The sequence below is a fragment of the Lepisma saccharinum genome, chromosome 21 (genome assembly GCF_977018435.1).
Source record: "Lepisma saccharinum chromosome 21, izLepSacc3.1, whole genome shotgun sequence".
In the NCBI taxonomy this organism is placed as follows: domain Eukaryota; kingdom Metazoa; phylum Arthropoda; class Insecta; order Zygentoma; family Lepismatidae; genus Lepisma; species Lepisma saccharinum.
The window spans coordinates 45,235,450-45,250,454 of record NC_139249.1 but is presented as its reverse complement, the minus strand read 5'-3'; the positions used below and the strand labels follow the sequence as shown (position 1 = coordinate 45,250,454).

Here is a 15,005-nt window from a genome sequence, read left to right as displayed (position 1 = left end):
GAAAATGTCCTTGAGATGGTGCGTTGTGGCCAACCTCGTCCTCGAAGAGTGGCTTGTGGTCCTCTTCGTTGCCATGCTTTCCCTTGTGATGAAGGAAACACCTTTTGAATATTTGGATGAATATGTTCTTTCTGAAATGACACATTGTGCATCACAATACTGTCACAGTTTCAATTTATCGGCAAACGTACGTCATCAAAAGGAAAAGTTACTTCACTTTTATTTAAGTCTATAATCATACGAGATTTAATTTGAAATTTTAGTCCGAGAATGCATTCTACCGGCAATGTTGTTGTCACGAAGAATGTCTCAGGCCACGAGCATGACTTACACTTCACATTTAGTCCTACCTTTTTTTTTTAGTTCCAACTGGGTTCCATTTCCCACTGTAAGTTTTTTATTACACTCTGTTATATTCAATTTTCTTTTAGCATTTAACTTAGATAATACGTCTTTCCTGATAATAGATACAGTACTTCCTGTATCGATGCACACATTAACTGTCATATTTTCAATAGTTATGGGCACAAACACGGCAAGTAATTTGTCACTTTTACCAGCTTTTTATCTACACTGAATTGGCCTTTTGTGCACTACGTTTACACTTCTTTCACCAGACATTAATTGGAAATCTTTTGTTATACGTGAATGAGCATGTATTAATTGTAAGGTTTTCTTAAAATCTGATATTTTGACTGGTATTCCATCTAACATGAAATGTTGAGAATATTGAGGCAACATTCTTTCAACTAAACATTTTACAAATTCATGTTCCTGTCAGAACAAATTTAACAAATTAAATGCTCTCTCACGAGACTCAAGAAAATGTAACCGATCTTCTTTATCTGATTGCAATTTAAACACACAATTACTTGCAATAACTTCCTTGCCAATAGTAGTAACAAAGTTATTAATGACATTTTCAACAATAGTTAACCAAGCAAAGTTACAGCTAATTTGCTGCAATATAAATGTACAAATCTTACCAGGCAATTTATGCAAAACAGACAATAGAATTTCCTTAATTGGAAAAGGTTGCTTTTCTCATATTCTTTCCACTTCATACAAAAAATTGAAAATGGATACACTATCATCTTCTTTTACAATAGGAACTTGTGAAATTAATGATGACAATGTTTGTTGAGCAACTACATTACTTAATTTATCCAAACAGTGGCCACTAAAAATTGACAAATTTGATCGAACAAGGATTTCGTCGTCACTAGATTCACTAGAAAAATCAATCAGATTTCTTACTGGTTTCTTATCTACCCATTGTGGCTTACAAGGAAATTGTGTACGTGACTGTTTAAAAACTGGTTCGTTCTCATCTTGACTGTTTTCAGTCGATCCCTGAGCAGCAGTTTGGCAACCTTCAGCATTGCACCCGGTCGAGGAAACAAGAGGTTGTTCCCGCGATACTGGCAGAGGCAATCCGAAATAACCAGTTTGATCGATAGTAGCAAACCTGGACTGCAATGTACTACTAAAACGTTCCATATTAGCAATGTTACAGACCAAATTATTACATGCATTTAATCAGAAACAATCTACGTGAGAGAACCATGCTCTCTTTATTTGTAACCACCTTACAACCAAAGAAAGATAGATACAAATGGTAACTACACTAGATAGCAAAGTATGGCAGTGGACCCATGAATATTTTACCAGATGTCTTGTTGTTTCATTAATTAAAACATGTATTTAATTTTGAATTATCTGCTTGTTTATTACAAATATGATTAAATAATTGAGCCACAATTTGATTTACATTCCTTATGTATCATCATAATTTAACACAACATATTCATTTACCTACAGACAAATAAAATACAACCCATATAACCAACCTAGAATATATGTGCACTCTGCGGCTGCTCAGGAAGGAAGCACTCCGTAACAGGTGGGGCCTTTTCTCGCCGAGCAGAGAACGTCACGTGATCAAACAAAAGACAATCTATTACACGATAGTACCAGATCCTTTCATTATATTACCTCATAACGAGTATGTTACAAGGGAGCGAAACTAACATTGCGTTCAAGCCCCAAGCACGGCTTTATCGACGCGAGTTGATATCACTGATCACAGGCTTCTCCACCATCTCTCTTGGTGGAGCTGCGTGGGAACACTTGATGTTTCGAAAGAGATGGGGTTCAATAAATAAGTATAATAATAATGATATCCATTACAGATTTATTTGGGTGTGCACGTATAAATGTGCGAATAGGCAGAAGCCGCTACTGATTAAACTGGGTATTGAATTTATACGTAAGTACATAAAACAGAAGTAAAAATGCTCCTGCTGTTCTGAAATTGATAACTTTCGAATGATAGGTAGAACATGATAGTGTTACATTACACAAAAGTTAATTGAGATTGAAGCTGCATTTTGGACATGATTATAGCCGTAGAAAACGAATGCGGAAAATCACTAATTGTAATATATGCTATAATATACTTGCTTTACCATAACTCCATTTTATATTTGTTTTCATTAATGCTATTGAGATTAAAATTGAGGATGCCGAAGAGGGTGCTGAGCCAGTGTGGATAAAAATATTTTCTTAAAAATTAAATCGATTTTTTTTAAAAAAAAACATGCTTAAAATTCCTTGTATGGTTTTTGACACCATACATAAAGATGTATGCTTTTCTATGCAAAGACGTTTTCTAGTAAACTACCCTGTAAAATATTTGAACAGTTTGATTAAAGCAAATAAATAATATATGTAAATATACATTTTTCTGTTTCTGATACAGTACCTTCTGTGGAAATGTTTGTTGCGTGTGTTGATGAAAGTATAATTATTTAAGTAACCTTTCTTCCAGTGAAAATAAAACATTCCGGATGTACTCTAAAATTGTAACTTAAAATATTAACCTTAAAATTTTAATAGTCTTTGTAGCTGAATTTTAGAGTTTTTTTTTTATGGTTGTTTGTAAAATGTCAGCTACCATGTCTATTTTCAGTTTAATAATAATGTTACTATTCATGGTTTAACATCACTAGTATTTTGTTTATGTTTCTACACAAATCCGTAAATATATTTTATTTCCTTTCCTTTTCTTCCTTAGAGCCTAATTAACACGCTTATAAGAATCACCGGATTTAAATCAACCTGATTGAAATCAATCCACCTTGGTTCTGATCTGAATACAAGAGGTGTGCCTGATTGATTCTTTGGACTGATATTTATTGGTCGAGTGATTGATTGAGTTTATTTTACTTCAATTTTCTGCCACTTTTGGCTAATCGTGAAGATGAGGATGCACGATGATGTGATGACATTGATGAAGGGACACTCACAAAGAACACCCATGCCCAATTTGAACCCGAGACTCCTGGCATCATAACGCGCAGTGCTAACCACTCCGCCGAGTTTGGCTATTTATGAGGAAGCTAAGTTGTAGGTACGGAAATGAGACGAGATCATCCTCTGTCTCGTTCCGAAATGTGCAGAATCGAGACGAGGATAGATTAACTGTGTCAAAGGTTCTCGTCTCCAAGTGGAAATCATATCAGAATTGTTCGCTATGAGATATACTGACTGACCAGTTGCAGATAGGTCTTTTTAATTCTCGCATGCTTACGATAATTTTAATGTGATAATTTTGGAACTAATATTTTCGGAACTAGAGCCCGAGAATTTGCATTTCTTGCCCTTCGAGACGGAGAAGAGAACAAACGGTACATGCTTTCTCAACTAAACGCACGGCCATGAAATTAGGCAGATGACAGAAGAACGCACTGTTGTCCCGTCGGAGCACAATCTCGTGTGTTCGGAGGTTTAAGAGAATCGGAGATCTCGTTGTAGAGTTGGTCTTTGATGGGGTCATTCCCTCCCCTTCTCCCCATTCAGCATAGTATGCTTACAAAAGAGAATGTCAAAGGCAGGAAAAGATGGCAAAATGAGAGCTGAATACTAAAAAAAATATACTTAACCTCCCTTTCCGAAAATCATGGGCACGCCACTGGAAGTTTGTAACACTTTCTACTTGTCTACAACTGCTTTCATGTTTTCAAAACGATTGTCGAGTTGTGAACGAAATGTGTCTATCAGAGGGTATAATTTTGAAAAGTTGAACCAACTCTCCCTGTTGACAAGTCTTTGGACAGAGTTCGTCAAAGTGCTTCTTTATCTTTTTGAAATGTTCATAATTTGTTCACTGCTAATAATAATAATCCTTTCAGAAAAAATGGATGTACATAAGAAGGATTCATAGTGAATAAACTTGTTGAATTACTACGAAATTAACAATAAAATTAATAGCAGTATTAAATCAGGGGAGTTTTGGACAGAAACTGCTTAAATTGTTGACGGCCAAGCTATTATCGAAAATTGCTTAGTAACAGAGCTATTCCAGCAATTAATAAAAAAAAACAACTGAGGGCGACAGCAGAAAAATGCCAGCAAAAGTAATTATTAATAATTAGTTTTAATATATGATTTCCAATTTAAATATACTAAATGTGGCTAATTCAAAAAATTTTCTACTTATATAAGATGCATTTAAATGGCCAGAATATTTGATGATGTGCAAGTATTCTACCAGAATACAACCAACCTCATGATTAACCTATGACCTTTCAATACCTTTTTTTATAATTTGTACGTAAAAATAAAGCGATGTTGATGTTACATCAGAAGAAAATAAGAACAAAACTTACAATCTAGCTATTATGTAATAAATATTGAGTTGGCTAGGAATCAGAAGAATGAAGACAAATTTTAAAAATGTTTGCTTCATGTTTAATTTAAAAAAACTTAATTATCCTTAATGTAAAAACTAATTATTTTAATCTATAATAGCCATGCATGATTTTGGTAACTTGCACGATTGTGGTAATATTGTTTAAGAAAACCAACAATAATATTTTTTTGTTTTATATGAAAGCGGTAATATAGTGAAACGCACAGGAATTTCACCCGTCGTTATTTGCCTTAAGGGCTGGACCATCCAATCTGTCGTGTATGTAAGTTTATTTTAAGTGTGCAGCTTATTCTTATGGAATGTGCTGATTTTAATGTCCTCAGACGAACTTTTAACCTTCTTAACTGTTTACCATCTATGTTGGATATGGATGGGTTAAAGTTACAGTGGTGTAAGTCAATTTTAAAGAAAGAGACTTAGACACAGAAACCAGATCAAGATAAGTTAATCTGTTAACAAAAAACGTGAAGTAAGTCAGAGATTCATTCAACTGTCAACAGACGACAGTTTAAGGTTTCGAGATAAAGGAAACAGCTGTTGTATTGATCAGCAAAGTTCTGTGAGTCAGACTATTTTTTTTTTTTTTAAAAAAAGTGACTTACACTACTGTACCTTTAACCCGTCCATATGATGACAGTGTTTTAAATAATGTTTTTAGCTTTTAGAGAAGCACAGGCCTTTTACACTCATCTGAGACAATTTTTAATTTCTCCTTAGCTTTAATGTGCTGTGTGTGTGTCCTGTGCAGAACTCTCTTCAACCTTGCACTTTTACCCTTCGATTACACCCCTCCCCCTTTTTTTAACTTTCAGGCAGGGATTTTAGATCAGAGGATTTTTCCTCATACTTTGCAGGGTGCGAAATAGGCATAGCTATGTGTCAATGCACTCCAACAATGTTTACTCATTGATTTCAGAATTCTGGAAAGTAGTGGTTCCCAAACCTTTTCGTTTCATGGCACCCTTAGTGTTTCAAGATTTTTCCGCAGCGCAAAAGTCAGAATGTATAGGCCCATCTAACACAAGCAACACTCAATTCGTGTGGTTAGGTTGCTTGCCTTAAGTAAAAAAAAATTAAACACATATTTGAAATTCAGAAAAATATTATATGTAAAAAGTACTAAAACCCTCCGTAGACTAACAAGTAATCATTTCAGTTAAAATATTGGACCATTTCACAGTGCCCCTGTAAGCCAGCCACGGCACCCCAGAGCACTGCAGCGCATACCTTGGGAACCAGTGCCGTAAAGCATATCATCCTCTCTTTTATGTAGTCTGTCAATATTTTGTGATATTTAATAACATGTAATTCCCATCAATTTTTTGTGCAATTAACACTGAAAAGATTCTCAAACCTACATTTTCTCATTGAATATAGTGTGTATTCAGGAAAACCGTTTACTTATAACAGCATGAAATAGATTATATACATGAAGTAGACAAGCTTTATAGTATTATTCTTGTACATTTTTTTAAAATCTAGCATTAATACTGACTGTTTCTTTGCAGAAGAAAGTTCGCTACAACAAGCCATTTCTCAATTTATTGGCTGGAATCAAATGGGTTAGTAACTTTTTACTTTGGAAAATATTTTTAATATTATAGTGTGAAGGAAAGATTTCATATTACTTGCATCCGATAAAACACTAAAGTGCTAATGTATTACAATTTGTATTAGTATGATTATGCTTTATATTAATTTTTAATGTTGCTATTATTTCTGTTGTTGCAATTATTTAGTTTCTTTACGAGTTCGTTAGGAAAAAGTCCACTTTTCAGGAATGTTCAAGTTCAAGTGGGTAACAGGAAAATTTACATCTTAGGTTTTCTTTCTCATATTATAATTTAGTTCGCAACAGGGGAAACAAAGTTTCCATACCTTAGAATATATTTGCCTTGAAATAATTGTAGTTTTTCAACTTTAAGTAGTGAAAGTGATAGTTGTACTACTCACATGTCAAATATTTATTGCAAACATGGTAATTCATTAAATATGTTAATCTTGCTTAGAATTTTTGTACATAATTATGTTAATAACTTGAAGGAAAAAAATATTATTTGGATACTTGGCCCATTTTCAAGATCAACTGCATTCTTAGGTTCATAAGTGGTTTTCCTGGTCTCATCAAAATATCATTCACACTTCTCTCCAAAGTTGTGGCGCGGCTGACCTCCGTGACGGAGTGTTTAGCACAGCACACTACAACACCAGGGCTCCTGGGTTCAAAACCTGGCCTGGGCATGGGTGTTGTGAGCGTCCTTTCATCAAATTTCATCATATCATCACTCATCATCATCTTCTTGATTAGCGGAAATTATCAGAAAAGCGAAGTAAAATAAACCAAACCAAAATTATGGTGTGAATTAAAAGGGGGTATGCTGGATACATGCCTGACTTGTTAGAATAGCAGTGTGTAGTCACATTATTATCAAGAACTACTTTACAGTATTTTGCGACATGTGTGAATGTTGGATGAAATCAAATAGTAATATAATTTTAATGCAAGAAGGTTGTAGGGCTTAAAATACTACATCAGAAGTGCTAGTATACACAAGATTTTTCCAGAGAGGGCTGGAAATGTAAAAGTGTATATCACGTAACTGCGTTCTAGGTAAGGGTGGAGAGGACAAATTGTTGGTGGACCTATGAAATCCAAGAAGGTAATATATAACCAGGCTCGTACCCAGGGAGGGGCAATGGTGCCCATACCCCCCTCGAACCCTGAAATATATAAGTGTGAACCTATAAAAAACTACGAAAAAAACATCGTCGATTTTTCAATATGTAAAATTTCACTAGAAGTCTCCAGTCTACAATATTGGGTAGTATTAGTTTTATAATCATTGGTGCAACGCTATTAGACGTTAGGACAGTCCAAAAAATCCTTTTAAACTGCAGTCGTGATGCGAAAATGTCTAATTATTTTTTTTTATTTTTTTGTTAACTCACATTTAGACATGTTCTTTATTGTAATGATAATTGCTAATACGCAACAATTAATTTATAAACATATTATTTTCTAAACATAAAATTATCATGACTTTTCAATGGCGCTCGAATAAGAAAATTGAAGGAATTTTGAAAACATTGTTGCTTTGCGGAACACAAAACTATTTGAACTATTTTGTGTATGGCCCCTCAGTCACAAAAATCCTAGATACGGGCCTGTATATAACACATACTATGTGTCAATAATTACATACGGAGCAGAGACTTGGACAAAGACAGAGAGAGACAAAAGAAAGATGCAGGCGGTGGAGATGAAATTTTTAAGGAGTATATTGGGGAAGACTAGAAGGGGTAGAATAAGGACTGAGGAGATTCGACAGACAGTGGGTGTGGTGAAGCTTCAGGACAGGATAGATCAGGTACAGATGAGATGGTTGGGACACCTGAAGAGCATGGATGCAGAAAGACTACCAGTAAGAGCTTACAATGCACAAGGAGTGAGAATAAGGCCAAGGGGGACACCAAGATGTTGGTGGAATGAACAGATAGCAGAGAGTGTTAGGAGAAGAGGACAAGATTGGAACACCGTGGAAACAGAGTAGTGGTGGAAGACCAGGAAAAAGTGGAGAAGCTTGACTTCTATGCCGACCCAGCCAGAGACAGGAAACGGCAAAGGATGATGATGATGATGATGATAAGTGGAGTTTTCATAAACACATTGGTTTTTCCTGATTTCTTTACTGCTTTCATTTGGAAATTTTGATTTTCTAAAAATGTCGGTAGAGTCTGCAGCCCCATCAACTCCCCTTGTATATGCCAGTGATCTGAAGGTTTACCATTTCACCATTCTCCTTGTAAAAGAATACTGAGCTGATGAACTACTTCTGTTTATACAGATCGTAGGTGTTACTTCATTTGTATTACTCCTTCTTTAAGAAAATATAGTTATATATAATGTAGAAGAAAAGTCACTAATATATTTTTTTGCAAAATGCAATAGCAATTTGTTAAAAAAAGAAAATTCAGGGCAGTGAATGTTCAGGGAAGATATATTTATGTGAGGAATTGAATGTGTAGTTTTGGTATTAAACTAATGCTTTCTTCTAGTTATATTATTTTAATAGTAGTAATGTGGGTTTATTTCCGACCAAAGAGGGTACAAATGTATATATTACCTGACTGCGTGTGTATTCCTAGTGCTTGAAATGGAAATTCCTAGATAGGAGGATGCTTGGTTGAGCTTTGGGGTTAGGCAGGGAATAATTTTATGGCTTAAAATGGGTACAATTAAGCAGAAGGAGAGAGGTGTTTATGCAAATTATTCTTTAGAAGATGACTTCCCCATTTTCAGTACTGCATTTACCAGGATACTGAAATAAATGTCATCCACTTGGAAGCTAAAGTTGAATTCTCTCCACATGAACTGGTTGACAATGTTGTCGTTGTGTTACCCTCAGGAGAACCCAGAAAAGACGCCCAAGGAGTTGTGTCAGATGGCAGCTGAGCTCTGGAGGAACATGTCCTTCGACGAGCAGAAGCCCTTCTACCAGCTGGCCCTGCAGGTGAGGCGTTACCTACCGCTGGAGAAGTTCCGCGTTCGGAGGGAGATCAAGCTGGAATGCTGGCATCGCATTCAGAGGGAGCAGCAGAATGCCCGGGGCATATAGTGAGTAGTCTCCAGGACAGAGTATGATGGCCTTTGTGTGTCCCTAGTCATAAATCTAGTTCTGAAGTACACTTGCCTCATTTAGTAGCGACGAAAATGTCCAATGTTGGTCGAACCTCACCTTGTTGGTACACCAACAATGAAAGGCTAGTTCAGAGTTGCTAAGCTTCTTGCAACTTTCCATCCATTAAATCTTTCCTTGTTTCCTTGAACATTGCAAGTCTCACAAAAGGTTCATTAGTATATTATTTTTCGCCCTTGGCCCCTCCACCATATAAATGCCACTAGTCATTGCAGTGACAATGCCCAGACAAAGGCAGACTTTTTTTTTTTTAGCTAAGATAGTCGAGAAGAGGGATTGTCAATTCCAGTACATGCTGTGCTTCTGGCAGGAAGAGGAATGGGGACAGGTTGTCATACTTTGGCAAAGCCTATGACTACTAACATACTTATTTTCACATACAGAATGCTTTTAGATCGTAGTTTTGTAGTAGCATTCCCAGTGTCATTCTCTGAAAATTTTGATTGGGTGAGCAAAATATTTTCAGGTGGCTTTCAGTGACAATGCCCCCTCCCCTCCCCTGAAATAAATGAGGAGAGCAAGGAATACTTTCTGGGGAGACATTATCTTTAATGTCCTCCTAAATGATGGGAACCGTATTTGGACCACGCAACAACAATGTAAATATCAACACACATTTTTCTTTGAAGATGTGGCCACTCAAATCTTTGACAGTCATCCAGTGACCATCCCACCCAGAAAGCCTGATGCCACTATTGCTTTAAATACAGGGTACTCGGAAATTCCCCTTACAAACTCTTAGGTCTAGTAGAGGGGACTGAGTAGACAATATTTTCAATAGGACTTCATGTCCGGAAACTTAACGTTTCCGTGCTAAAACCATGACAATATGTTCGATGTGCCTGTGTTGGTATGCAACCGGGTGGGCAGTACATGACATCAGAATATCACCTGATGGCACGCGACGTCTACCCTGCTGTGGTATCCTGCCCTGATCCCCATTCACGTGCCTGTGGGTCTGCGATGAACATGGTTGAGTAAACGTTTGCAGAATACACGGACATGATCGTTGTGTATGGCACAGCGCAAGGGAATGGAACAGCAGCTCGTCGGCTGTATCAAGATCGTTATCCACAACGTAAGACTCCATCGCATACTCTTTTTGCCAGCATTACGCAATGGCTTAGAGAACGAGGTACCTTCACCGCCGACAGGAAGGACTGTGGTGCTCCAAAGAGACACCGCACACCCAAATTGGAAGAGGCTGTACTGCACCACGTTGAACAGGACCCGTCAAAAAGTACGCGAACAATTGCGCGTGCAATGGGTGTTTTTAGCAGCATCGTGTAGGAGGTTCTGCATGAGCAACAACTACATTCTTACCACCATCAAAGGGTACAGGCTATGAGACCAGCCGATTATGCAGCACGTGTTAACACATTGGGGTCTCACGACGGGCATAGCCCGCAGTGCACTTAAAGTCAATGTGGACGAACGACGGGCATAGCCCGTCCTGCGGTATGCAATCGCTTTGCTGATTGAACGATGGGCTATGCTCATAGTTCATCTCATGCGCGTGTTCATTCAAGCCCCTCTGTTGAAATTCCGACCGCTAGGTGACTCATGTGCTATTTTTATCTCGCACCTGCGACTGTTTGTTGTCGGGTTGATGGCGTCGTTAGATCCAGACTGCATAGAGGATTCCGCCTCAGAGTTTGAAGTTAGCGACAATTTTGATGATGCAGATGAATTTGAAGATTTGGAAGGTAGGTTATATTCGTAATAATTATTGTCGACAATATAAACAGTGTTGCAAACTCTAGTATTTTATGAATGAAGTGAGAAGAGGTAATTTTTTTGGTCTATTCATCTTGCCTCTTCCTTGATTCTCCAAGATGCACTGATGTATTTTTAGTTTTTCCATTTATTATTTTATATAGTGTATGTAAAATGACAATGTATTTTATTTATTTAGTTTATTTATTTATTTCTTTAATTTTTACAGATGACGCAGAACCAACTGCTACATCGTCTGGTCCTGTCCTGCAGCCACTTTTTCATACAAAATATAATTACTTGTAATTTGTAATTATTTTTTGTTATGTGCACATAAGAAGTATTCTTATGCAAGATTCAAAAGATGTATGGATAGTTTATGTAGTTAATTATTGAAATTTCCAGATTACGAACTTAAAATATCTCTATATTAACATTTGTTACAATGTTGTACTTTTTTCTTCTTCACAAAACATTGCTGAAAAAAATATTAAAAAACGTCTGAAAATGAAAATAAAATTTAAGAAATTTTTGTTCATTGAAAAGAGGAAGTTTTGTAGATTTAAGAAATATGTGGTTTAATAAAAACAAATGAAAAATATTTTTTCTATGATTTTTTGAAAAACAACCAAAAACCGCAGACCAGAGGTAATAATGCTGTATTATGAGGCCAGACCCGAATGTGTTAACTTCTGCACGTGTTTTCTGCACCGCTTCATTGACGAGCCCCAGTTTCAATGTCGAGTTCTGTTCACAGATGAATGTAAATTCACTAGTGAGTGTGTTCTCAATTCTCGAAACAGTCATGTCTGGACAGACGAAAACGTATGTCCGGGGATTCCAGCACTGATTTGCTATAAATGTGTGGGTAGGTATTCTGGACAGTCTTGTGAACGGGCCGTACCTTTTTCCAGCCAGGCTAACGGGTGCTGCGTACTTGATCTTCCTACAGGAAGTTTTGGCCCTGATCTTGGATGCGGTGCCATTGAACGTCTTTCAGGAACTGTGGTTTCAGCACAATGGTGTACCACCTCACATTACACGGTGCGCTAACCATCTTAACCAAAGATTCGGCCAATGGTTGATAGGCCAAGGTGGCCCAATCGCCTTGTCCCCACTATCGCCGGATTTAACGCCATTGGACTATTTCTTGTGGAATTGTTTGAAGAGTATGGTGTACGATACTCCTGAGGAAGAACTGCTGGCACGAGTAATGTTCGCTGCACAAGAGATTGACGGGACACCAGGATTGATGGAGCGAGTGTACCAGAACATGATTCGTCGGTACAATGTGTGCAACGAATTTGGCGGTCGTCACACCGAGCCACTGTTTTAGTTGAGCAGTGCCGTATGCGACATATCCAGTGCGGAAGACAAACACAAATTGTTGCGTTCCACTGTCGACACAAGTATCATTGTGACCAATGAATAGTACATTTGTATTTTGTTCCCTTGGCATTGTTACCAAATAAATTTGTTTGTATTATGTACTGAGTCACACCTCATTCAATTCTGTACCTTATGTAACAATTCATTTGACATGGTTGTAATAAATGATTACACTTTAGGTCATCAGGTGATCTTCTGACGTCATGTACTACTTTTTTGAGTTGGTATTTTAAGTCCACTTTATGCACAGTGAGGCTAATCGGGAATGAACCTATAATTTAAAGTGGGATCCGAACCACTATGTGCCTCCACCGGGTATCGAACCTGGGACATCATGTACTACTTACCCCGTTGCATACCAACAGTCACATTCGACACATTGTCATGATTGTAGCACCGAAACTGTACGTTTCTGGACATGTGTTCCTATTCCAAATATTGTCCACTCAGTCCCCTCCAATAGCCCTAGGAGTTTGTAAGGGGAATTTCTGAGCACCCTGTATATCCGATCCACTGTACAGTATACCTGTACCAGGAATATAACTTAGGACCCCTTAAATACAAGATGACAACATTACCGGTAAGCTGTCAAGAAGGCATTCTTTTTCTTTTTTTGGAGCCATCTTTAGCTTTTACTCACATGTTCATGAGAAGCTTTACTTTTTTACTGTTCACTTTAATTCCATGAAATATTTCGAAAGTAATTAGTCTCAAAGAGAGTTAAATACTAAACAAATTTAAATAAACTGTCTTCTACTCCTGTTTTCAGAGTCCAGATTCTGCATGCTGCTCACCTTCGTTCATCTGAAGAAATTAATTTGAGTTTAGCAGTTTATGGTTTATTTTATGAGATGTTAAATTATAAGTGATGTCTACTGCACACCGACTTTTGATGAATTTTCAAATATATAACACTGTTAAAGCAAATATATTATTTAACTTTATGCTATCTTGTGAGTGAACAATCTAAAATTGTTATTTCGTAAAAATTCAAGTATTATCCATAATTAAGTTAAAAGGAAGAAGTTATTTTCCATACAATTAGATTATTTAAACTTTTAAATTTACTGCTGTTTTGTACTGTATCTCACCTGTGACAAAAAACAATACAAATTTGCATCTCGATTAATCAAATAACCCAGTACTTAAACGCTAATAGAATAAATGCGAACCATCAAAAAACAAATTTCATGATTTTTAACCCTGGCAACAAGAAGAACTTTGATAGATAACTTGATGGTCTACTGAGATGAGAATGAAATACAGTATGTTAACCAGCTAAAATTTCTAGGATTGATCATCGAAGATAAAACTAAATTGGGCATGTCATACTGAGTATATCTTGGATAAACTCACCAAAAACCTATACCTGTTGAAAATTCTTTCGCAGTATCATATCAAGGAAATCATCATGAATCCATATTATGGTCTTAACTATCCTCACTTAGAGTACTGTATTACAGCTTGGGGAGGAACAGCTCACGTACATACAAAAAGAATATTTACACTACAGAAAAGGCCTGTTAGACTTATATGCAAAATACCATCCAGATCCACATGTAGAATTGCCTTTTGTGAAAACAAAATTTTGACTTTATATTGACTGTTTATAAATCTATTATTTTCATACTAAATGATGAGATACAAAAGTCTAGTAATCTCATAGAGCTTAGTGTTTATAAATACTATCACATAAATTTAAGGAATAATGTATCCAACTTTAAAAAAAAATCATGCATTCATTGTTTTTAATATTGTAAATGTTCAATTTATGTAAATTTGTGTATCTGTGATGTTTTTATACTGTAATATCACTTATACTATATCTTATCTATATTTACATGTATCTGATGATATCCATACCAATGCAAAAAGGGGTCAACGAATAAATAAAGATTATTATTATGACTTCTGTTTTCATTGACGAGCAAACAAGCTAAACCTTGCACACATGTGTGAGATTTTGGCAAGGTGAATTTGTAGCTTGGTCGATGCTCAAATGTCAACACATAGCATTCTGATGGGTGATAAAAATACATAAACATGCTTCTCGAGACTATTCATTATGAAAGTAAACAATGGAATTGTACAAAACAAAGTGTCCTATTTCCTTACATTATCAGTGGGACTTCTCCTTCCATACAAACATTTACAGTATATACAAGTATTGTGAAAGTGACAACACATAGTTACCATTATTGCTGGCGAAAACGATATAAAAAATTGAGTTTGTGTAAGAGGAATAGAATGCATTGTACCTGCATCTGATTTAGCTAATCTGATATTAAAACAGAAACACACTATTGGTAAGAATTTCTGAAAGTTTCCATGTGAGGGAGATCCAGAAAGTGAATTCACATGGCATCCATACGTGGCCGGAGCCTGATGCACATAGCACATATATATATGCATATATATACATGTGAATCTGTGCACTTCTTTCTTTTCAACTGAAAATGCAATAACCTAATGATATATCAAACTATTTA

General features: G+C 36.3%; 1 long non-coding RNA gene across 1 annotated transcript; it reads left to right on the top strand.

Annotated features, from left to right (window-relative positions):
- The first annotated feature begins 4,377 nt into the window (after positions 1 to 4,377).
- On the top strand, positions 4,378 to 14,108 carry LOC146004305 (uncharacterized). The gene is made up of 4 exons (XR_014443911.1): positions 4,378 to 4,418; positions 6,223 to 6,276; positions 9,121 to 9,329; positions 13,286 to 14,108. It is a non-coding gene; the product is annotated as an uncharacterized LOC146004305 (long non-coding RNA).
- The last annotated feature ends 897 nt before the right edge of the window (positions 14,109 to 15,005 follow it).